The sequence below is a fragment of the Drosophila kikkawai genome, chromosome X (assembly GCF_030179895.1).
Source record: "Drosophila kikkawai strain 14028-0561.14 chromosome X, DkikHiC1v2, whole genome shotgun sequence".
Classification (NCBI taxonomy): domain Eukaryota; kingdom Metazoa; phylum Arthropoda; class Insecta; order Diptera; family Drosophilidae; genus Drosophila; species Drosophila kikkawai.
Genome location: NC_091733.1, coordinates 30,126,172 through 30,149,533, shown reverse-complemented (window position 1 = coordinate 30,149,533; position 23,362 = coordinate 30,126,172). Strand labels below are relative to the sequence as shown.

General features: G+C 33.3%; 1 protein-coding gene across 1 annotated transcript in view; it reads left to right on the top strand.

The window, feature by feature from the left end:
- Positions 1–524: 524 nt before the first annotated feature.
- The window catches only part of LOC108074231 (chaoptin), a 160,178-nt gene continuing 137,340 nt past the window's right edge, over positions 525–23,362 (top strand). The window contains exon 1 of the mRNA XM_017166174.3: positions 525–795. The gene's annotated coding sequence lies outside the window, so the exon portion shown is untranslated. The remainder of the gene's footprint in view (positions 796–23,362) is intronic.

Here is a 23,362-nt window from a genome sequence, read left to right as displayed (position 1 = left end):
TGACACAATTTCATTAAAATTGCACTTTTCCGCGGACATTCAGGTGTGTTAAGATGGACACGTCACATGTGGACACGAGGGGAGGGAGAGGGAGAGAGGTTGATCAGACCAGAGCTGAGAGCAGAGTTCAGAGCAGAGCTCAGAGCAGAGCCCAGAGCAGAAGCTCAGAGCAGAGCCCAGAGCAGAAGCTCAGAGCAGAGCTGAGAGCACAGCTGAGAGCAGAGTTCAAAGCAGAGCTGAGAGCAGAGCAGGGAGCAGAGCAGAGAGCGAAGCTTATAAGCGAGCTGATAAATTCAGAGAAACAAACACACACCCACACACATGTATGAGAGCTAAGATGAGCTTATCAGCTCCGCTCTCAGCTCTGCTCTCAGCTCTGCTCTCAGTTCTGCTCTCAGCTCGGCTGACGTGTGCTTTCGCTTGATCAACCTCTCTCCCTCTCTCTTTAGCTACCCATATATACAGGCCCCTCTGCCGCCGCAGCTTCAGTCAGTGCGCGCGCCTCTCCCCCGTCGTGCCCACATGTGGGATGATCCGCGGAAAAGTGTCATTTTAATAAAGATCGTACAAAATCACAAAGATGTAACTGAAATCACCAATAAAGATCGTACAAAATCACAAAAATGTAACCAAAATCACCAATAATCAGCAAAAATCAACAAAAAATCACCAAAAATCTGCAAAAATCAACAAAAATCAACAAAAATATCTGGAATCGAAGGAACTAATCATCAATGAATCTCAACCAAGTCTGCGGAGTAAAGATGAAAGGCAACCGAGTGTCCCTTACTGCGGGTAAGTGCAAGCCAAAACCATTATTCTTTATACATAAAGTAGCAATCGGGGGTTTAGAAAACTTAGTTAAAAACATAAAAGAAAGCAAACTGCGGGAACAGATCGTTCCTTAATTAAATTGATTGATAAATCAAAACATTATTTACAATATATAAGGTAATATTTGTAGGTGTTAGTGATAATACTGCATAATTTCCAATCGAAGCTAAGCTCCACGTAAACAGAAAAACAATCTAGTACATTTTAGCCAGAAAAACATACTCTTTATATAGCAAATGGCTCCTCCCATTTTATTTTTCTTTGATTTTATAATTTTTATATATATTATCATATACCCAATCCATGTTATCCTCGGAAAAACTACCTGAACCTAAAAACCTAGGCCAGGAAAATGGCCTCCGATGGAATGGAAAACGAAAACGCATTATGCTCGTAAAAAAAAAAGAAAGAAAAAATAAGAAAAGGCATACAGAAAGGATAAAGTTTTGGGCCTGCAATTCTCTTCATTTTTTTTTTCTGTTGCCGCCTTTATTCCGGTTTATTTTATTTCATTTGAAGTCCCCGGCACTACTCTATGTTTTTATTTTTATTGGCCGGCAAAGTTTCTGGGAGAGTGGCACTCGAACAACGCGCTAACACAAACACCACACTCGCACATACAGCCCATATGCAGTTGTCATAAAGGAAAAGTTGTATTACATTTATGACACTTTTGAATATATATTTTCGTACATATTTTCTTCCTTTTTTTTTTTTTTGCTGGCTTTTTTAAGCGACGAGCAGGAGGAGTGGGAGTGTTGGCATATTTCTGTTGCCCCGCACTTCCTGTCTTGCCCTCAGCACGTTCGCTGTTTTATTTAACTCGCCATTACGTTTTTACAACCCTTTTCGTTTACTTTAACCCCAGCATTTTCCTCTGCCCCCCACCACCACCACCTCCTCCACCAGGCTTTCCCGCCTTTCTTTGTTGCCGTTTTTCTTTTCTTTTCTTTTTTTTTTTTATTTTTTGTATTGACAAAGCGGCAAAGGCAAACAACGCAAAAGGCAAACAACGCGATAAACTTGGTGGGTGGGAAAATGCGGGGTGGGAGGAAAATTTAACCATCGAGTGGGTGGGAAAGTGGAAAACATTTTAGTTGGCGACATTCCATCAAAAATGGGCAAATGAGTCAATCTCCCAGCCGGAATGTCGGAGCACGCACTTAATCAAAGTATACTTTTTTTTCGCCTTCCCAAAATGGAGCAACACGGAGCTCAATTTCATTGTGGATTCATCGATGATTTATCGATAAAATTGAAACAATTGAAATCTGTGGGATATTTATCGATAAATGTGAATAATTATCCATGATTTCCCCAAATAGGTATCATTTTAATTAAAGATCTGTGAGGGTTTGCAGTTCTAGGAAAGTCCAAAGTAAAACTTGTGAAAACTAATCCGTAGTTTCTTAATTTTATTTACAATTTATTGGTAAACTCACCAATGATTCCAATATAAATCTGAAATTTCCACCAATGAGTATTAATGATTTTAAATTAATTTTACTGTTACTAAACAATCATTTACTATTCATACACAAATTGTTTATAAGCTCAACAATGATTAAAAATAAATCAAATATAAAATAATTCACCAATAAATTCAACAATGATTCCAATATAAAGTAAATAATTTTCCCCATAATTGATTAATAATTAAATTAAAATACTTTTATTAAACTTAAATTATATTGCTGTTTAAATATATATTTTCTTAAATATATATTTTAAACATTAAACTTTTTTCTGTGTAAAAATAAATATATAAAAATCTGTGTAAGAAAAGGAGAGCAATTCTCCAGTGTCGCCGCTGAATAAATAAGCCAAACATATGTACATATGTGCGCCTCGGTTCCAGCGAGTAAATACAAATAAATACAAATAAATAAATAAATAAATAAACAAACAAACAAACAAACAAACAAACAAGGAATAAATAAAAGGGGGAGCTCAACAAGAAAGAAAGAAAAAAAAATGGCTACGAATATGGGTTGAATCTGGCTAGAAATGTGTCAAGTTTCTGCTTGAATTAAGCCGCAAACCTAAAAGCTTAATGAATAATATATATGTAATATATATATTTAAAAAAAAACCATGTTAATTGTGCTGTTAATTGATCTGATAACGCTTAAATAAATTAATCTTTAAAGCCTCGTTTAATAAATGCACATTCCGCCTCTTTCTCTGGGCTCCTTGAATTAATGATTAAACCTGCGATTTATATATAAATATTTATAACAAATCTAGCTTACTCAAGTTCTTTTCAACTATTTAATAATATAAATAATTTAAGAATTAATTACGAAATGAATGTGAGCGAATAAAACAGAAATAATCTAATTAAAAAAGTCTGCTTAAAACGGAAATTACTCATTCATTCAGCTAAAAAAAAATATAAAAAAAATGTATATAATTGAGGAAAAATGTGTGGAAAAGCGAGGCTTGAAAAGGAAAATATATATCACATATATATGTGTGTTTGTGTGTGGGTGATAACGAGTCGCCTCACATACACACATCGCCGCCTGGGTGTCCTTGGGCCTGGGCCTGAGCCCATTCATCCTTCGTTACATTCGCGCAATTTATTTAACTTGATTTGCTGCAATTTATTTCAAGTGTTGTCGTTTATTTAAACACTTGCCAAACACACACACACACAAATACAGCTTTGTGGCGGCACGTGTTAAATGCACTGCAAGAAAAATTCCCCTGAGAGCAGGAATGCACATTGCGGCAATTAACCCTTTTGATGTGTTAATAAATTGCATGTCCTGACATGGCTACATCTTGTTTTTTCTCCCTTTATTTTATTTTTTTTTTCTTTTGAGCCTTTTCCTTTGCCCTCTTTTTCCCTTTTCACTTTGGGTTTTCCCCAGTCGCCCCTGCCTTTTCCCTGCGCTCCTTCTGCTTTAACAGTTTGTCTACCAATCATAAAATTATTCAAGCAAATTTTATTTGCACAAATGTACGCGACTTGTTTGCCTTCGGCTTTTCTCTCTTTCTATTTTCTTTGAGGGGGAGGGGGATGGGGGGTGAAACTACCCCCCACTGTGTGTGTATGCCACCCCCCCCCCCAAAGGGGGAGGTAGGACGTCTGGCTGACTATCTTGCGAGATCTCTCCAGTCAACTGGCAGAGTCAAAGAACAAAAAAGTGAGCACAGTGGAAGATGGTCAATTTGGCAGAGATTTCTTTGATTATGTTATTTATTTTTAATATTTTATAATTTTTATAAGCTTTAAATTAAGTTTAATTTATTTAATTTTAATTAATTTATTCATTGGTAATTAAAAAGTCTAGGCAAACTATTAACTCTTTCGAGAGACTTAATTTTTCCAACAAAAAAAAAAACTAAAAAAAATATTAACAATAATATTAAATACTCAGAAATATTTAGATTATTTAAATTAATTATTTTTAATTAATTTAATATAATTTAAAATTTAAAAACAAGGAAATTCTTAAGTCTTTCAAGTTTCCAGCACAAAAAAGCTTAAAAGCAGTTTAATAATAAAATAATAAATTTTAAAAATAAAAAAAAAAATTCACAAATTTTACTAATAAAAATTCAGAAATATTTATAATATTTTAATTAATTGATTTAAATTAATTCAATATTTTTTTTTATATAATTTAATATTTAAAAACAAGGAAACTTTTAAGTCTTTCGAGTTTCCAGCTCAAAAAAAGCTACAAAAATGTAATAATAACCTTAAATATAAAAAATATAAAAAAACTAAGAAAAATATTACTAATAAATATTCAGAAATCATTAAATTATTTTATTATTTTATTTAAATTATTTGAATATATTTATAAATAATTTAATATTAAAAAACAAGGCAATTCCCAAGTCTTTTGATTTTCCAGCTCAAAAAAATTCCTACAAATAATTACAAAATAAACTTAAAAATTAAAAAAATATTTATTCCAACTTATTCTACAAATATATATAAAATAAATAACATATATCAACTAAATCTATATAAATTTCCTTTCGCTATCCTGTATCTGTATATCTGATATCAGCTAATTTCCATACGCAAACAAAATCAGTTGCCTGGTCCTGGTCCTGGTCCTGGTCTTCCGCACCATTTCCCTAGAAGCTAGCTATATATATATGTATATATTTATTCTATATCCTTGTATAGTCTCCCTCTTTTGTGGGCGTGGCCTGGCGGCGAAACACTTTCAAGTGTTCATCATTTTCCGCTGCTAATGGCGCTCATTTATTTTATTGACAGCCGTTTCCGCCTGGCCCTTGCCTAGTTTTCACTCTCTGTGTGCTCTACATATATTTTTTTTCCCAGCCAGAGTTTACCCAGAGCTTTCCCAGGGTTTTCCCTTACTATGGTACATTTTCCCCCGTTTGCATTTTGGTAAAGTGTGCAAATTAGTTGATTTTTATGCGAGCATCGTTTGATCCTTGGCATGCCCTGCGTGAGAAATGATGCGCACTCGAGTTGTGTTTTTATTTTCATTTTCATTTCACTTTACTTTTATTTAATTCTTTACCTGAAGGAGAGAGGGGAGCGGGGACCAGGGGGGGGGGGGGGAAAAATCAATAAAATAGCCAACGAAATGTAAAAGAAAATGCCATAAAATAAATGCCAAGCAATTTGCATGCGGTGTGGCAATGTTGCTTACTTGCGCTCACTGGGCCATAATTAATTTTGCTTAATTTCCCTTTTTCTTCGTCACACTCTTGCCCTTTTTATTTTCCACGATTTTCCTCACAGCGAAATGCTGAGGAGCAAAGTAATTGATAATATTGAATGCTGGCAGGACATTGCCAAGTGAAATCCATTAGTGAGTATAAATTAATCCTTGTATAAATCATTAACAACAGCGGCGGTGGCGGCAGAAAATAAATGAAATCTGGGGCAGGTTATATATATGTATGTACATATATATCCTGTATGCAGGTATCCTTGCTCTCGCCACCTCCCCCCTGTGTGTGCGTAAGTTTTAATTGAAGCTTTTACATTTGGCTTTGCGGCGATAATAATTAATAATTGAAGGCGTTATCGTTTGCCTCGCTGTCGAAATGCTGAAATGTGTTTATCTTTGTCATACACATGAGCTTTTCCCGAGCAGTGGTTGGGTTAAAATGAGGTGGAAAATGTGGTGGAAAAGCCCCTCTTCCAAGGATTTTGCTGGACCCGCAAAGTTGTGCGGCTGAACCGCAAGGCGGCACAATCCTTCGCAAACCGCAAGCAAATTGAATGCTCGCCTCCCATTACCATTTCCATTTACAAGGGGGGGGGGAGTCCTTTTTTCCACCCAACACATATACCCCCACACTTATCTTGTGGTTTTCCTGGAAGAGGACAGACGCCCTGCAAAAGAAAAGACAGCAGGTTAATGCAAGAGGATTTATTTGTTTTAGAAAGCCTAGAGAGAAGCCATAATCATTTTTTATATTATAAAATACATATTAAATAGAATATTTATTATATTTATTATATTTATTATATTTATTATATTTATTATATTTATTATATTTATTATATTTATTATATTTATTATATTTATTATATTTATTATATTTATTATATTTATTATATTTACTTTATTTATTTATTTATTTAAAAAAAAAAACCCATATAAATGTCAGAACATTTGTAGCCTCAAAGAAATATCCTTCTCCCAAAGCAACTTTTGCGCTTTTGTGTCCTGAGATTCCTGATTACTTTTCCTCATTTTTTGCCTTGTAATATTATAATTTATGACTTTTTGACAAATTATCGGCAACGTTTGTCCAAATAAAAGGGCATAAATAAGGCAATAAGCGTAAATTTCAATAAATTAATCATTTTTTAGCAGTCAAAGAATGAAAGAAAAGGAGCAGGAGAGCAGTCCTTTATGCAGGATTCGAAATTTCTAAATTCCAAAACTCTGGGATTTTCGGGGGGCGGGGGGTGTGGCAAACAACAAGCAACAGGCTGAAGTGGCAACGATTGCTCCGATTTTGGTTGTTGTACATTTCAAGCAACCTCCTCCCCCCCCTCAGTCCCTTTCTCCTTCTACCATAAATTCAAATATTTGCCCAAGTCCTGCCAAAAGGAGGGGTGAATGGCGGATTCAAAGCCATGTTGAGCCTTGTAGCAACAGCTGCTGTTTTGGAGCATGTCGGGGGCACTTAATGGCAATCGATGTGGGTGTGGGTGTGGGTGTGGGTGTGGGTGTGGGTGTGGGTTCTCGCTTTTCTGGGCTTCCAATTACTGGCCAGAAAACGTTGGCCAAATTTTCATCAATTCATAATTCATTTTCGGTCTCTCTGCAATTAAATTTCGCTGGGAGAAGAAGAACTTGGCCACAAATTGATGTGTCCTTATCAATTTCCGTTTCATTTGACATTAAGGAAATTGTCCTACCCCCCCACACTAATTATTTTCCCTGATTTTTGATGGCCAGTGTTGTGTGTTTTGTTGTATTGTGTAATCTCCAAACTAATCTTTGACCGCAGACAGAGCACATTTTTGGTTTTTGGCTTAGTTTCGGTTTGGTTTCTCCTTCTCTCTCTCTCTCTCTCTCTCTCTCTCTCTCTCTCTCTCTCTCTCTCTCTCTCTTTTACCCATTTTCTTGCATTTATTTTTCTTTCGTTTTTTTTCCAGGCGGTTTTCCTTGGGGGTTTTTCCCGGCTTTTGTGCTGATTTTGTACCGGTTTTTGCTGTTTTTTATTTATTTTTTTTTTGTTGTAAGCCTTTTGGCAAGTGCAACCAAATTGAAAGCAAAGCCAAGTCATCAGGCCCGGGTGCTATGTAATTGCTGGCAGAAAAAGGATTGCCCAGGACCTCATTTCTTTAGCTGTGTGTGTGTGTGCGAAAAACTGCGCCATATATTATGTCAGAGGCGTCAGATAAGCGAAAGAGAGAGACTCGCTGGCGAATGTAAATGTAAATCTGTTGCAAAATTGGTTTCCTTCGCAAATGCGATTACAACTTGATGAGCCCGCAAAGGCAAAAAGTATAAGGTATATATATGTACGTATATATGGGGGAAAAACCCAACCCACTGGGGCAAAGTGGGGGTTAAAAAAAGTGGAAAACCCCCTCTGGAAACTCTCAAACAGACTTGTGAGAATTACACACGATTTAAGGGGCGGTAACTCCTACTCTGAATAAGTTATTTAAATCCGTCGTCGTCTCGGGAATTGTTACCCAACAAAATGCCTAAGGATTTTCCATAAAAAACGTTAAGGAGTTTAAAATTATAGGTTTTGGGGTTAAGAAAAAAAGAGTAAGCGGGTCAGGAATGTTATAAAAAAATATTAAAAGTATTATTTTTAAAATTAAAAATATATTTAATATTATTAAAAATATTAAGAGTATTATTTGAATAATTTAAAATATATTTAATATTTTTAAAAATTTTAAAAAGTATTATTTCAGTAATTAAAAATATATTTAATATTATTAAAAATATTAAAAGTATTATTTTAATAATTAAAAATATATTTAATATTATTAAAAATAATAACAGTATTATTTTAATAATTAAAAATATATTTCCCTTAAATTTTATAGATTAACCTTGTTAATTTTATTTTTTTTACTTGATATTTTTCTCCTTTTCTACTTCCTTTTTTAAATTCACAACCCTTTGATGGTTTCCTCAAGGATAATTTCTAATTAGAAACACACATGCACATACGTGTATGTATTTATATACCCTGGCAAATATTTAACGAAATTATTAATGTACACAAGAGGCAAGCTCCAAGGACTTTCATTACTCATTTTAGCCCCGAAAAGTGGCCCACATTTATACACCGCCCTCTCTTAAACTCGGCGAGTCCAAGCTCAAGTGCTCAACGCACAGCGCACAGCGCACAAACAATTAAAAACCGTAAATGTCCCCACATGACAAAGTGTGAACTTAATTTCATTTTTGTAATTTACAAATGCAACAAGGAGCCAGGAGAAGGACCTCAAGAGTGGTGGTGAGAGAGGGAACTAAATATAAATGAAAGCCACAAAAAGCAAGGGGGCAGTAAAGGGGTGGGGAAAATCGGCAGGACCTCAGCTAGTTTTTACACGGAGAGAAGAGTTTTTATAAAGGAAATAATCGTAATAATAAATAATAACAATTAATAAGAAATAATACAAAATAATACAAAATTAAAAGAAATTAAAAAAGTATATAAAAATATTTAAAAAATAATATAAAAAATAAAAAAAATTATAAAAACTAATATAAAATAATAATAAAAATTATAAAAAATAATACAAAATCTAAGAAATAATAAAAAAAAATATTAATCAATAATCAAAAATAATACCAAATAATAAGAAAAAATAATAAACAATAAAAAAAAAATAACTAAAAAAAATTAATAAATAATAAAAAATTATTATTATTCTTTATTAATTTTTAATAATTATTAATAGTTTAAAATATGTATATTTTTGATAATTTGCAAAGATTCAAGACATTATTTTTATTTATTTTTTAATAATTATTTTTTATTTCAAAGATCTATTTAAATTTTTGTTATTTTTCTGAAATTACGTATACGCCCCGTAATAATAATTTATATTATCAATATAATTAATATTATTCTTAATTATTATAATATTATTAATATAAATAAAATAAAAATATAACTGTATTAATACAAAATTAATTAAAATAAAAATTAATGTAATATTCGTGTTTTTTCTGCTTTCTTTACCAATTTCCTTGTTTAACAATAATTTTTATTTATAATTGAACAAATCTATAAACCCAAATTGAAACATAAATATATATTTAATTAAAACAAAATAATAAACTATTAACAAGCATTATTTTGCTTCTTAACTCCCCGTGTAACTGCTAGTTGGCAGTTGCCAAGCGACGACGACGACGACTCCTACTAGTCCTGCTCCTTCGTCCTTCGACAATAACAAGCCAAACGAAGCACACACAAATGAAAGTAATTTTCCAAATACTTATGTGTGCAATGCAGCTGCATTGTCTGCATGTGTGTGTGCGTGTGTGTGTGCCAGCCAGCAAGCTAGCCATTTTTCAAAGCTTAATTTCCACAAACAAGCAAAAAAAAAAATAAAATAAATAAAACAAAAACAAAAGGAAAAGCACCGAAAAAAACAAAATAGAATCAGAGAATAAAAACCAACTGAAGGAACTGGGAATGGCAAAACAAAACTCCAATGTAATGAAGCCGAAAACAAAAGCAAAACACGGCTAAAATAACCCCACAAAGGGAAGAGTAAAGCAACAACAAAGGAGAAAAATAAGGAAAATAAAGGAAAAATAAGGAAAATGAAAGGAAAAAACAAGACAAAAGCACAAATAAAGTCTGGAAAGATGGGGAGTGCATGTTAAGCATTGAATGGAAGGAAGTATAACCAGGAGGAAATGGCATCCCTGGATGCAATGAATATTTACAGAATGTGCAAATGGAATAATGAAATGATTGAAGATGCTCCTGGAATTCCGAATTCATAATGTAAAAATGAATTAAATAAGTGAATGTGTGAGCACACAGATTCAAGATTCCATTAGACCACAAAATGTTAATGCATAAATAGAGATATTTCTTTTGAGAAATAAATTGGGAAATGTCTGAGCTCTACTTAAAATTTATATTTAATATTTTAATTTGGATATATTTATTTAAAAATATAAACTAGGGAAAATATGAAAAACAACACTGAGTATTTAACATTTATTTAAAGGTCCCCTATTTAAGAAAAATATAAATTTGGTGAAAAAGCTTATCTCTGAATATATATAATTTTTAAATTAGAAATTATTTCTTAAAAAATATTAGGAAAATTAGGAAAATTATATAAGTTCATCTTTCAGCTTGTAAAAAAAAAATACATAAAAAAATGGAATTAGAAAAATAAAATTGTTTTAACCTGAAAAATTCTGTTGCCATTTTTAAAATATATTCTCACATTTTAAAATATATAAATTAATTTTTAATTAGATATATTTCTCTAGAAAAAAAAAACACAAGCTTATATATTATATATTTCTTTTGAAATAAATTCTTAAAATTAAGAAAAATATAATCTCATCTCTCCTTTGCAACTATGAATTTGTTTCAAAATTCTCTGGCACTTGTGCAATGCCAGGCTCTTTGGTTCTTCCATTTCAAGGACTCTATATTCTATGTCCTCGAGAGCTGAGTCCCTTTCAAATGATTTCCCAAACACTAGCAGCAAGTTTTGCTCAAATGCATAAGCTGCCCGGCATTGGAACTCTACCCGAGCACACGAGCACGCCACACACTTAAGCTTATCCGGGATTTGGCTTCCTAATTCATTCATTTACCGCACATCCTAGGGATCCTGCCAGCAGCAGTAGCAGCAGCATCAGCATCAGCATCCTGGCAAACAAAGGGAGCTGCTGCTGCTGCTGCTGCTGCTGCTGCTGCTGCACACATCAGTAGTTGGCTACAAATTGCCGAAGCACTCGACTTCCGCTCAACTAAACGCATCGCAGTCAAAGTCGCATTCATAACCCAGCGAGATCTCCATTTCATCCTTCCTCCCTTTTTCCCAGATATTTGTTTAGAGGGGGTGGGGGGGAGAGTGTCCTCGGCGAGTCCTTGCTTGCTCTGGAGCGTGGGCATTACGCATACGACGCGTTGCCGCGCGCGCAAATTTAGTTAGCGCTGCACTTGGGTCTTACACGGCAAGAAAATGTGAAATGAGGGTTTAATTTAACTTAAAAATTTGATGAAAATAACTCGAGGGTACTTTTTTTTTTTTGAAAATAAACTTGTTATTTGTAATTTAATTTTTTTTTATAATTTAACTTTGAACTATTTAAGAAAATTTAAGTCCGATTTTAATTTAGCTTAAAATTAATATAAAATATTATTGTTCAGGTTAAATAATAATTTAAATAAAAATTAAAAACAATTCTCTGTTGATTAACATAATTTAAATTTATAATTTAATTTAAAGATTAAATTTGTTCAAAATTAAATTAAAATAAATTCTGAGAAAAAATATTAATTATTAATTAATTATAAACATTTATTTAAAGTAAATGCAAGGAATTATTTTCTTACTAATTTTATAATTAAAAAATTACTATTTATTTTTTAGTAAAAGTTTTTTTTGTTTTATTATTATTAAATTAAATTATTAAATAATAATTAATAATTATTAAATTAATAATTAATAATTAATAATTATTAAATTAATAATTAATAATTAATAATTATTAATTATTATTTAATAATTTAATTTAATTTAAAATGTATTGAAAATTAATGGAAGAAATTATTTTCTTATTAAAAAAAAATTTTTTTATAATTCAAAAATGACTATTTATTTTTTTTTGTACATTTTTCTGCTTAATTTTTTACTTTTTAAAATTATTTTCCCAACTCTCAAGTCTTTCTCTTCCATAAATATTCTGTATAAATTCTTTTTCGCAGTGCCGGAAGTTCCTGTAACATTCATTAGCAAAAACTCAGAGACATTTTCTCTCCCCCCGTTTTTTTTTCGCAATGCTAGAATTTTCCAGAGCGAGTTTTCTTTAGCAAAAGTTGCATTTAAATGCTGCCCCCTAATGGCAAGTGGCAAGTGCCACTGCACCACAGGACGTATGAGCAATATTCAAAAAGTTGCTAAATGGCAAACGGCAAGTTGCGGCTATCTTTTGGTGGCAATAAAAGCGAACTGCGTTGAGCACATCCTGGCCATCCTGGCCATCCTGACCAACTTTCTTATCACCAAGTTCCCAGCAACAAAAGAAAAACTAAAGAAAATGTCAGCCAAAATAATTAGAGACTCCCCGACAATTTGGTCATCTGAAGACATGAGGACTAACATATAGAGAGCAACTTTTAGTGGCGACAAACACAAAAAAGGATAATAGTAGTAACAAAAAAAATACATACACTATATATATATATATTTATATATATGTACATACATGGTATGTGAAAATGAAATTTGAGAATCATCAACTGGCAAACACACAAGCACACACAAAGTTTGTCCTTGATGTGTGGCTACAAAAATTGTGGTTAGAAAATGTGAGGCCAGGCAAGGAAATAGTGGGGAAAATGCAAGGAAAAATGATAGGAAAACTGCTACGAAAAATCCTAGGGAAAAACTATAAGAGAAAATTGTCAAGGAACTTGCCATACATTAGGCAAAAGTCTCTCTCTCACTGTTTCTATCCCTACTTTCGGCTCGGGTAATTTCATTGTTGTTCGAAATTTCTTGGCCACTTTTCCCTCCATCGTCGTCTTGCACTTATTTATTATTTGGCTAATTCGCGCACTGCCAAAAAAAAAGAGAAAAACTAGGGAAAAAAGAGAGAAAACTGAGTTCGCAGCGGGAAAAGCTATGAAAGTGCTGGGGGGAAAAACTTTTCTCGGTGGCCAAGTGGCGTTCGCTTGTCCAATTCTATTTGCACATTTGCACAGAACTTTAAACAAAGCGCCGCAGAGGCACCTACCCAACCCCTTTCCCCTCCCTCTTCCCATTCCCAAAAAAAAAAAAAAAAAACTTTGCCACAAACTTCAAAGAAACAGACCGCCGCCGCTTGCAACTTGCAACCAATTTGTCTTGCCCCGCAGCGAAGGGGGCGACACCCCTTCCTTCCCGCTCCAGGAAAAACCCCTTAAAATCCAAGGGAAAACCCTGTCTGCACCCGGGCTTTTGTTTACAGCCGATTGTATTTAGCCTTTGTTTTCGACCAAGTTGTCACATCGGCCTAATGAATTGAAAGTTAAGCCAACAACGAAAATCCGGCGAAATGTAGCTGAAAATTTGCCAAACTTGTGAACTTTCTCAATGAATATCGAAAGGGGTGGAGTGGGGGTGGGGAAGGGATTGAGTTGTATTTGAAAAGGATTTAAATGGGATTTTTTTTGGATTTTTTTAAATATTTAAATTGTATTTGAAAGATAAAATAATTCTTATGGAAAATAAGATATATATTTAAATTATAAAAATAATTACAAAAAAGGTGTTAGTTTTTCCTTTTAATAAAATTTAATACACTTTTGAATATGTTTAAGTAATATAGCAATAAATATTAATATTTAATATATGAATATGAAGGAAGAATACCATTTGAATTATAGGATAAGAAATTAATAAACAAAAGATAATAAGAAAATAATCTAAATAATATATTTTAATACTTTGTATACCTTTTCTGATATTTCATTAAGCTTCTGACATTACGTATACGCCCTGTTTACTAATTATGTCGTTTGATATGATTTTAAAATCAATTAAAATAAATTATTTATAAAATACTGTATTCATATAATAATATATTCATTTTATAATACGTATTAATTAAAATTATATTCAATTTCATTTAAATCAAATTTAATATAATGTTAATTTATATATAATTTATACAAATTTTTTAAAATTATTATTTTTAAATTTGGTTTAAATTAAATTTATATATAATCAATAAATTTAAAATATTTAAAATTATCCAAAATTAACTCTCACCTATAAACTATTCATTTTTAATACCCATATCCCTACAGAATTTTCTGTTAAAATTTTATCTTTAGAAATATATATATAAAGTTTACACTTCTTTCTTATATCCCATATCCTGGGAGTATATTCTGTATTAGTATTTTCTCAAAAGAATTACCATAAGTGGGCTTTCCTTCAAAGTTATGACAGCAAAACAAGGACTTTCTCCCTCTCTCTCTGTCTCTTTCTCTGTGTGTGCATAAAATCAGATATCAAAAATTGTTTACAAATAATTTAATAGCCCCAACACACGCACGAACATCACGCAGCCAAAAAAAAAAAAAAAAAACTAAAAAAAGGACACACACACACGCACTGAGGGCCGAGCCTTGTTGTGCAATCCATAAATCGGCTTTTGTTGACCGGTCCAGGACAATGCATTGGTATTGGTGCGAGAGATTTGTGGGCAGGACGAGAGGCTCGCTCCCTCCTCCGCCTCTCCCCACTCTTCCTTCACCATTTAGCTTATGCCACTGACTGCGGTCGAAACGACAAAGGACCTTCTCCTCATGTGTGTGTGTGTGTGTTTGGTCATAAATAAAATGTTAGTCCGAAAACAGTGTAAGCCTGGGGTAGGAGAGTGGGTGTCCTGGGGGTGGCAGGCCGAAAGGAAGGATGCGACTACACGACATTAGGCCGAATTAATGCGCGCCAGGACTTAAGTCGCAAATTTATTTCTATTCAACATACGAGACAAAACGACGAGCCGCAAAACAAGCGATGCTCCCGCAAAAGCCCCGGCCTGTCAGGCACTGAGAGAAAAAAAAGGGCTTTAGGTAAAAGATATTAAAAAAAAAAAAATAATACTAAAAAATACAATTTATATAATAAAGAAAATCAAATTCAAACTCTAAAGTACATTTTTTAATATTTTTTTGTAGTTCCTTAAGTACCCCTTATTTTTATTTCAGTGTAAAAAAAATACATTTAAAATTAAAAATAATTTTAAGTGAATTTAAAACAGAAAAAGTAATATTTAAAATAGTCTAAAACCCGTTTCTCTTTCCTATAAAATTTTCTAAAATATTTTTGGTAGTTCCTAAACTTTCCCCAACTTTTATCTCAGTGTAAAAGTATTCATTTAAAATTAAAGATCATTTAAAGTCAAGTTAAAACTGAAAAAGAAATATTTAAAATTGTCTAAAACCCTTTATTTTCTTTTTAAATATATTTTTTAGTTCCTGAAGTACAACCAACTTTAATCTCAGTGTAAAACAATACATTTAAAATTACATTTAAATATTAAAAAAATAAATATTTAAGCCTTTTCTGTTTTTATAAAATCTTCAAAATTAATTTTTAACATTCCTGCAGTACTCCCCAAACTTTTCTCTCAGTGCCTCGCAGCACGTGTTCCCATACAGCTGCATGTGTATGTGTGTGTGTATATGTTCTGTTGAACATTTCGGCATGACAGTGGAAATCCGGCGATAAATGTTACCAGCAAATGTGTGCGAGTGCCTACCAAAACTGGTCACTCTTGGACCCCCACCCCACCCAATGGGTGGTGGGAGGTGGGGAGGGGGATACTGCTAACTGCTACAATTTAGGTGCTCCAATGGAAAATAGGAACAGAGGGAACAGAGAGGGGTTTGGAGGCTGCCCAACGAACGCTTTGTGTTAATTTGTGGACAAATTTGTGCGCCGCAACGGATGTGAATGTTTCAGGGAGACACACAGGGAGCGACAGAGGAAAGCATTGTCTTCATGGGACTGGGCCTCGTCCTGCCTCATCCTGCGCCCATCTAATCCCGGGGATCAGCAATCGATAATGAAGTTGCCGAAAAACACACGCGCCAGTGTCATAAGTTAGATGGAAAACGGTAGTCCGGGAGTTGCGAGTAAGAGAGATCGGAAAATTCAGAGTGGAAAATGGTATCTGAACAGACCGATTTGTATGCTGCAAATCCAGTTATCGATGGGGCTTTTCTTGTGGTTAAGGGGAGTGGGGAAAGGAAAATCAGGAGAAGGGGGAGAAAGGGGGGTTGGATTGGGACTGAGGAAAAGCGGTTAACATTGGCCTGGCCACTGTTTCAATTTATGTTAAGCACAGTACAACGCACACAGGAGCCAAGAATGAGGGTATTGAGAGAAAAAAATGGGATAAGTCTACTAATTATAAGTTCCTCTAACTAAATATTAATTTTTAAAAATTATGAAATTCAAAAGAAAAATATGGAAAATAAAAATAAGTAAGAAAAATATGGAAAATATTTTATAATTATAAATTCCTCTGACAAAATATTAATTTTTATTACTAAAAAATTCAAAAGTGTGGAAAATATTTTTTAAATAATTTTAAATAATATATATTCATTTGAATTTAAAAATTTAATTAAAATTTAATTTTTAAGTATTATTTAGATAGGCTTAATTTATTTTTTTTTTACTTTATATCTTTAATTATCTTAAAGTTTTTCTTTTAGTTTTAAAAATATATTTTTCCCAGTGCATACACTGATTTCTGTGGCCACTGGCACACGCCTCGTTGGTTTTGCGTCCTGTTTTGCACTGATATATGCATTTGCTCAGAACTCCAGATGTTTTTCCGCAAAAGGAAAAGGGAAATTCACCAACAAATTGTCAAATTTACTGTGTGTGTATTTGGAGCAAAGAGCTTAACGCCCAAAAGAGGAGCCAATTTACTCTGTGAAAAAAAAATGAAGATAAGAAAAAGGAAGTTTATCGAAAACTTCAGTTACAGGTTTTCAACGGGAAAGGGGGGATAGATTTTTTCTATATAGTTTCACATTCAAACGTTTGATTTTGTTGATATAAACTTTAAAACTATATAAATTAATATTACAAATATTAAAAACAACTACGAATAAGTATTGCAAAAAAAAAAATATTATTACAAATAATGAAAAATAAATATTTTAATAAAGAAATTAATAATACAAATAAAAATAAGAAATAAAAAAAAATATTATAATTATTACAAATAAATATATAAATATTTAAAAATTGTATAAATAAATAAAATTAAATAAAATACATAACTATTTTTAAATACATATCTAAAAATTTTAATTTTAAAATTTTAATTTGTGAATTAAATTTAATAATAAATAATAATTAATTATTAATAAATAATTTTTAATTAAAAAAAAATTTATCAAGGCTTAAAATCTCTTTTAAAATTTAATTTCAACTAAAATTTCATTAAAAAGTAACAGGAATGAAGCCCAGATCATGGATTTTTTTTTTGTTGTTGTATATAGGTCAAATACATATATAGGCTAATACCCTAATCCCGATTTAAGCCCCTTGAAAATCTGCAATAACTATTTTGCTAATTCGACACCAAAATTCAACAACAGAAATTGCGGCCTGCGTGGGATTTAATCTCCAGCATAAAATTTCGATGGCCAGAAAAAAAAATAAATTTCAACTAGGTGGGCTTTACGGTTTAGGTTTTTCGGGCTTTCAAGCTTTCCTTTTTTTTTTTTGGCATTTCTAGGGTAAGATAATCGAATATCGCGCATACGCAGCGTTGCCAGTGTTACCAACCAGCAGCAGCGGCGGCGGCAGCCCGCTAATGCAGCAAAAATTATATTTCCGGCATAAAATCTGCATATTTTAGGGGCATCACATATACACACACATACATACATACCACGCACTCACACTATACACACACCTTGACATTTTCTCTGGCCAGGACTTTTTGGGCAGGAAAAAGCTTGCCAAAATTGCATATGCAATCAAAATTCAAAGAGGCCAAATGAGCCTTTTCCAGTTTGTCGGTGGTGGGTTTTCCTTTTTTTTTCGGTAGAAAAACGTAGCAGGAAAAAGATGGAAAATGGCAGCAGCAGGTGTGGTGGAAAGAGAGAGAGAGAGGGAGGGGGGAGTCAGGCAGGCAGGCAGGCAGGCAGGCAGGCAGGCAGGCAGGCAGGCAGGCAGGCAGGAAGGGGTAGTTAGCATCAGCATCAGGGTGCATTTCCGCGTTGGTTGCATCATGAAAAAGCATAATATTGACTGTGGAAAACTATTAAACTGTCAATCGCCGAAAAGCGCCAGAGTCCTGCCCATGGCTGCTGGAGATTTTTCCGACAACCTTACCCCTTTTCCCGATCCCTTTTCCTGCCGCTTTTCCTACCTTACTCCTACCTCTTTTACTGCCCCTTCTCCTACCCTTTTTCCTACCTCTTTTTCTACCCCTTCTACCCTTTTTCCCACCTCCTCTTACCCCTTCTCCTACCCCTTTCGCCATCCCCCTTTTCCCCCCTCTCTTTTTCGATTTTCCCCTTCCCTGAACATATGGCAAAAGGCTTACGTTACTGCCGCTCTTCGGCTTTTCCTGGAAAATGCACACACCCAATGCCCATATTTTTATGGGGGCCACTGCACTGTGGTCAAAATCTTGAAAATCTCTTCTAAATTGTCTTTATAAAGCCAAAATATTTGTAAATATAATTTAAATAAATTAAAATTATATCATAAAATACATTTCCCCCTTTAAAAATATAAATAAAAACCATAAATGCCCGAAAAACTCAACTACCAGTGTGTGAAAAACGCCAATGATAACTTGCTCAAGCCTCGAAATTAAACGGCTGACGATTTTCCGACAGAGGCCATGATATGAGAGGGGGGCGGGGAGAGAGAGAGGGAAGGCAGGCAGGCAGGATGCACTGCAGGATGTGCCAGTGCCAACAAATAGAGGCGTTGAATTTGAACGAAAAATGGACGGCATATAGCCAGGGAGACTAAAAGCGGTTTTGGGTTCATGGGGAGGGGAAAAAGGCCAAGAACTGATTGCTCCACTTGGCCAACGACCCCCTTTCCGTTTCAGGAGCGTCACGTGCGCACTTTAACATCAGCATGATGGTATTTTGGCCAGCGAACCGCAAAGATATGGCACACACATGAGATACAGCTAAAGGGAAAATAAAAGGAAAGTAATTCTAAATAATCCAAAATAATCAACCAAATTTAAAAAGAAATTTTAAATTATTTTTAAATTATTTTAAAATATTTAAATAATTAAAAACCCATAAATACCTATGAAAAATATATTTTTAATATATATTTTTATATTTTCCATTTTAATTTTCAAACTTATACCTATTATTTTGAACTCTATTGTTTATTTCGTATAAACACACATCATATATATTTTCATTGGTCTCTCTCGAACATCTATCACAGTCGCTTTAGAATCAATAAAATATAACTTTGCGTGCTGATTTCAACCCAAACGCTAGAGGCCACAAAAGGGCGCACAAACCTCTCAAGGTAACCCAGGCCTTTACATTCCCCTCTCTCCCCCTTATCCATCCATTGATTCCGACGGCGGCGGCGGCGGCCTTGCACCCCAGGGAGAGCGAGTCCCGACGCCCAGTGGCAGAGCCACCTCTCCTTCTCATTCGATTCCCGGCCAAATGTATTCATAAACATGGCCCAGACAGCAACGCGCAGCCAACAAGCGAGTGACAGGAGCACGTGCAAGTGTCTGTCTGTCCCAATTGCACTGGGAGAAAAATGTTGTAATTTATTAGAGTTCCTTTTGGGGTTCAAAAAGGTGAAATTTAGGTTTATTGTATATATTTAATTATATTTTTAAATGAAAACTAAACTTAATTGGTTGGTTTTTATACCCTTGCAGGGTATTATAATTTCAGTCAGAAGTTTGCAACGCAGTGAAGGAGACGTTTCCGACCCTATAAAGTATATATATTCTTGATCAGCATCAACAGCCGAGTCGATCTAGCCATGTCCGTCTGTCCGTCTGTCTGTCTGTCCGTCTGTCCGTCTGTCTGTCTGTCCGTCTGTCCGTCTGTCTGTCTGTCTGTTTCTACGCAAACTAGTCCCTCAGTTTTAAAGCTATCTGAATGAAACTTTGCATATAGTCTTCTATATGCTCTCACTGCTATATATGTCGGAACGGGCCGGATCGGACGACTATATCATATAGCTGCCATACAAATGTTTGATAAATTTTTAGAAAAAAAAGTATAACTTGGCTGTTTTTCAATATTTTTGCATCATTTTTGAGATATAGCCATTTTATATTATTCCAGAATTTTGGTAAAAATTTTATGAAAATCGGACGACTATATGATATAGCTGCCATAGGAACGATCGAGAAATTAATAGAAATAAAATTATAGCTTCGTTGTTTTTCAACGCATTTTTATTTACTCTGAGATATACGTTTTTTTTATTATTCTAGAATTTTGGTATAAATTTCATAAAAATCGGACAACTATATCTTATAGCTGCCATAGAAGCGATCGGTAAATGTATAAAATATATAAAGCTGAGAATGTAAAACTGTAACTGTCAAACTGTAAACATAATAAGTATAGGTAAAATGTAATGAAACTCTGTTTTGTGAGTGTTTTCAGCATTTAAATCTATAAAATAAACATCAAAACCAATCTGCAAGGGTATACAAACTTCGGCGTGCCGAAGTTAGCTTCCTTTCTTGTTATATTTAAAATCTCCTTTGTTTTGATTTTAAATATTTTGGTTTAATTTTAAATATTTTCAAACTATTTCTTTTGTCTGGTTTAAATACTGCAGACTTATTTCTGGCTTAATTCAATTATTTTTCTGAACAAATTCTGGTATAAATTTATAAATTACCTACTTACTTCGTATTATTTATGTTTTATTTATTTATTTTCTCTATAAAAATGAGCTTAGAAATATTTTTATTATACTTTAAATATATTATATTATTTTCCGAAAATCATAAAATTAAATATTAAGCAGTTCTAGCATTTTTTGCACTGACTGTGACTTTAAAAATTTTAAATTAGTTTATTTTTTTGTTAAATGAAAAAGTTTATAGTTATTTTTTAATGGTTCAATTTTTTTTTAAAATTTTTACAATGCTGAAATTAATTTTAAATTAATATTACAAGTTTTTTTGACTTATTTCGGAATTATATATATATTGCTGAATTCCTTCCTATTATTTATAACTTTATTTATTTATTTAAGAGTTAATACATTTTTATACCCTTGCAGGGTATTATAATTTCAGTCAGAAGTTTGCAACGCAGTGAAGGAGACGTTTCCGACCCCATAAAGTATATATATTCTTGATCAGCATCAACAGCCGAGTCGATCTAACCATGTCCGTCTGTCCGTCTGTCCGTCTGTCCGTCTGTCCGTCTGTCCGTCTGTCCGTCTGTCCGTCCGTCCGTCCGTCTGTCCGTCTGTCCGTCTGTCCGTCTGTCCGTCCGTCTGTCCGTTTCTACGCAAACTAGTCCCTCAGTTTTAAAGCTATCTGAATGAAACTTTGCATATAGTCTTCTATATACTCTCACTGCTATATATGTCGGAACGGGCCGGATCGGACGACTATATCATATAGCTGCCATACAAATGTTCGATATATTTTTAGAAAAAAAATTATAACTTTGCTGTTTTTCAACATTTTTGCACCATTTTTTAGATATGGCCATTTTATATTATTTCAAAATTTTGGTAAAAATTTTATGAAAATCAGACGACTATATCATATAGCTGCCATAGGAACGATCGGGAAATTAATAGAAAAAAAATTATAGATTCGTTGTTTTTCAACGTATATTCATCTACTCCGGGATATAAGCTTATTTTATTATTCTAGAATTTTGGTATAAATTTCAAAAAAATCGGACGACTATATCTTATAGCTGCTATAGGAACGATAGGGAAAGTAATAGAAATAATTATAACTTCGTTGTTTTTCAACGTATTTTCATCTACTTTGGGACATGAGCTTTTAGTATTATTTCAGAATTTTGTTAACAATAATTTGAAAATCGGACAACTATATCATATAGCTGCCATAGAAGCGATCCGTAGATGTAGAGAAAATCTAAGGCTGGGAATGTAAAACTGTAACTGTCAAACTGTAAACAATAAATATAGAAAAAATGTTATGAAACTCTGTTTAGTGTCTGTTTTCGGCATTATAATTTATAATATAAATATCAAAACCAATCTGCAAGGGTATACAAACTTCGGCGTGCCGAAGTTAGCTTCCTTTCTTGTTTTTATTAAAATATCAACAATTAGTTTATTGCTCAATTAAAATAGAATTTTTATTTATTTATTTATTTTATTTTTAAATTTTTTGGCACTCTCTTTTTGCTCCCAGTGTCTTGTGATCGGGGCCACCCTGGGGTTAAGGGGCGCTGTTTAGGGATTTCCGCTCAAATGCGAATTTGATATGCGCAATAAAATATTAAAAAAAAAAAAAATCTGAAAAACTAAAAAAAAAAACGAGGAGGCTAAAACACACAACAACAAACAAACACATCGACAAAATTGTTTTTAAAGCGCGTAATTCAGCTGACAAGGACTCGGGATGCGGGACTCTGGCAAACAGGACTCCCAGTCATGCACAATATATGCAAATGTGTAAGTGCTGTGCGAGTATCTGTGTGTGTTGTGTGGTAAAAGCCAAAATGAAAAACCAAAACAGAACGCATTTTCCCAATGCTTTTCGCGCATTCCGAACGCGTTACGAATGGAAAATGAACTCTTTAAATGGGATTCAATGACACAGCACATCTCTGGCAGGGCACCACATATATTCCACCACATGTATAAATATATATATATAGGTATATATATATATATATATTTGCCATTTGGAGCATGTTGTGCGCTCGTTTGGCATCTTGAATTGCCAACGGATATGGGCTGTCGCTCAAATGACAGCGAATCCAAACTGATTTTGAGTTTGAGCCCGCAGAAAGTTGGCTGCGGGTTTCCTTTACTCCCCAAGATTGCCATCAATTGCCTCGATTTGAGAGAAGTTTCAGGTTGTTATGAGAGGGGATATATTCCCAGGGCTTAAGGATTTAATACCCTTTACCTGGGATTGCTAAGAAAAATTAGGTTTTGAAAAGATTTAAGTATTCCTTAAATTATTATTATTTATATTCGATTTAAAAAGCTAAACATAGCCTACAAAAAATATTTAATTTTTTTTTTAATGATATAAAAATATAGGAAATTTTTAAATGTAATATAAATATTTTAAAAATAAAATAAATTAATAAATTCAATATAAATAATGATAAAAATAATATTTAA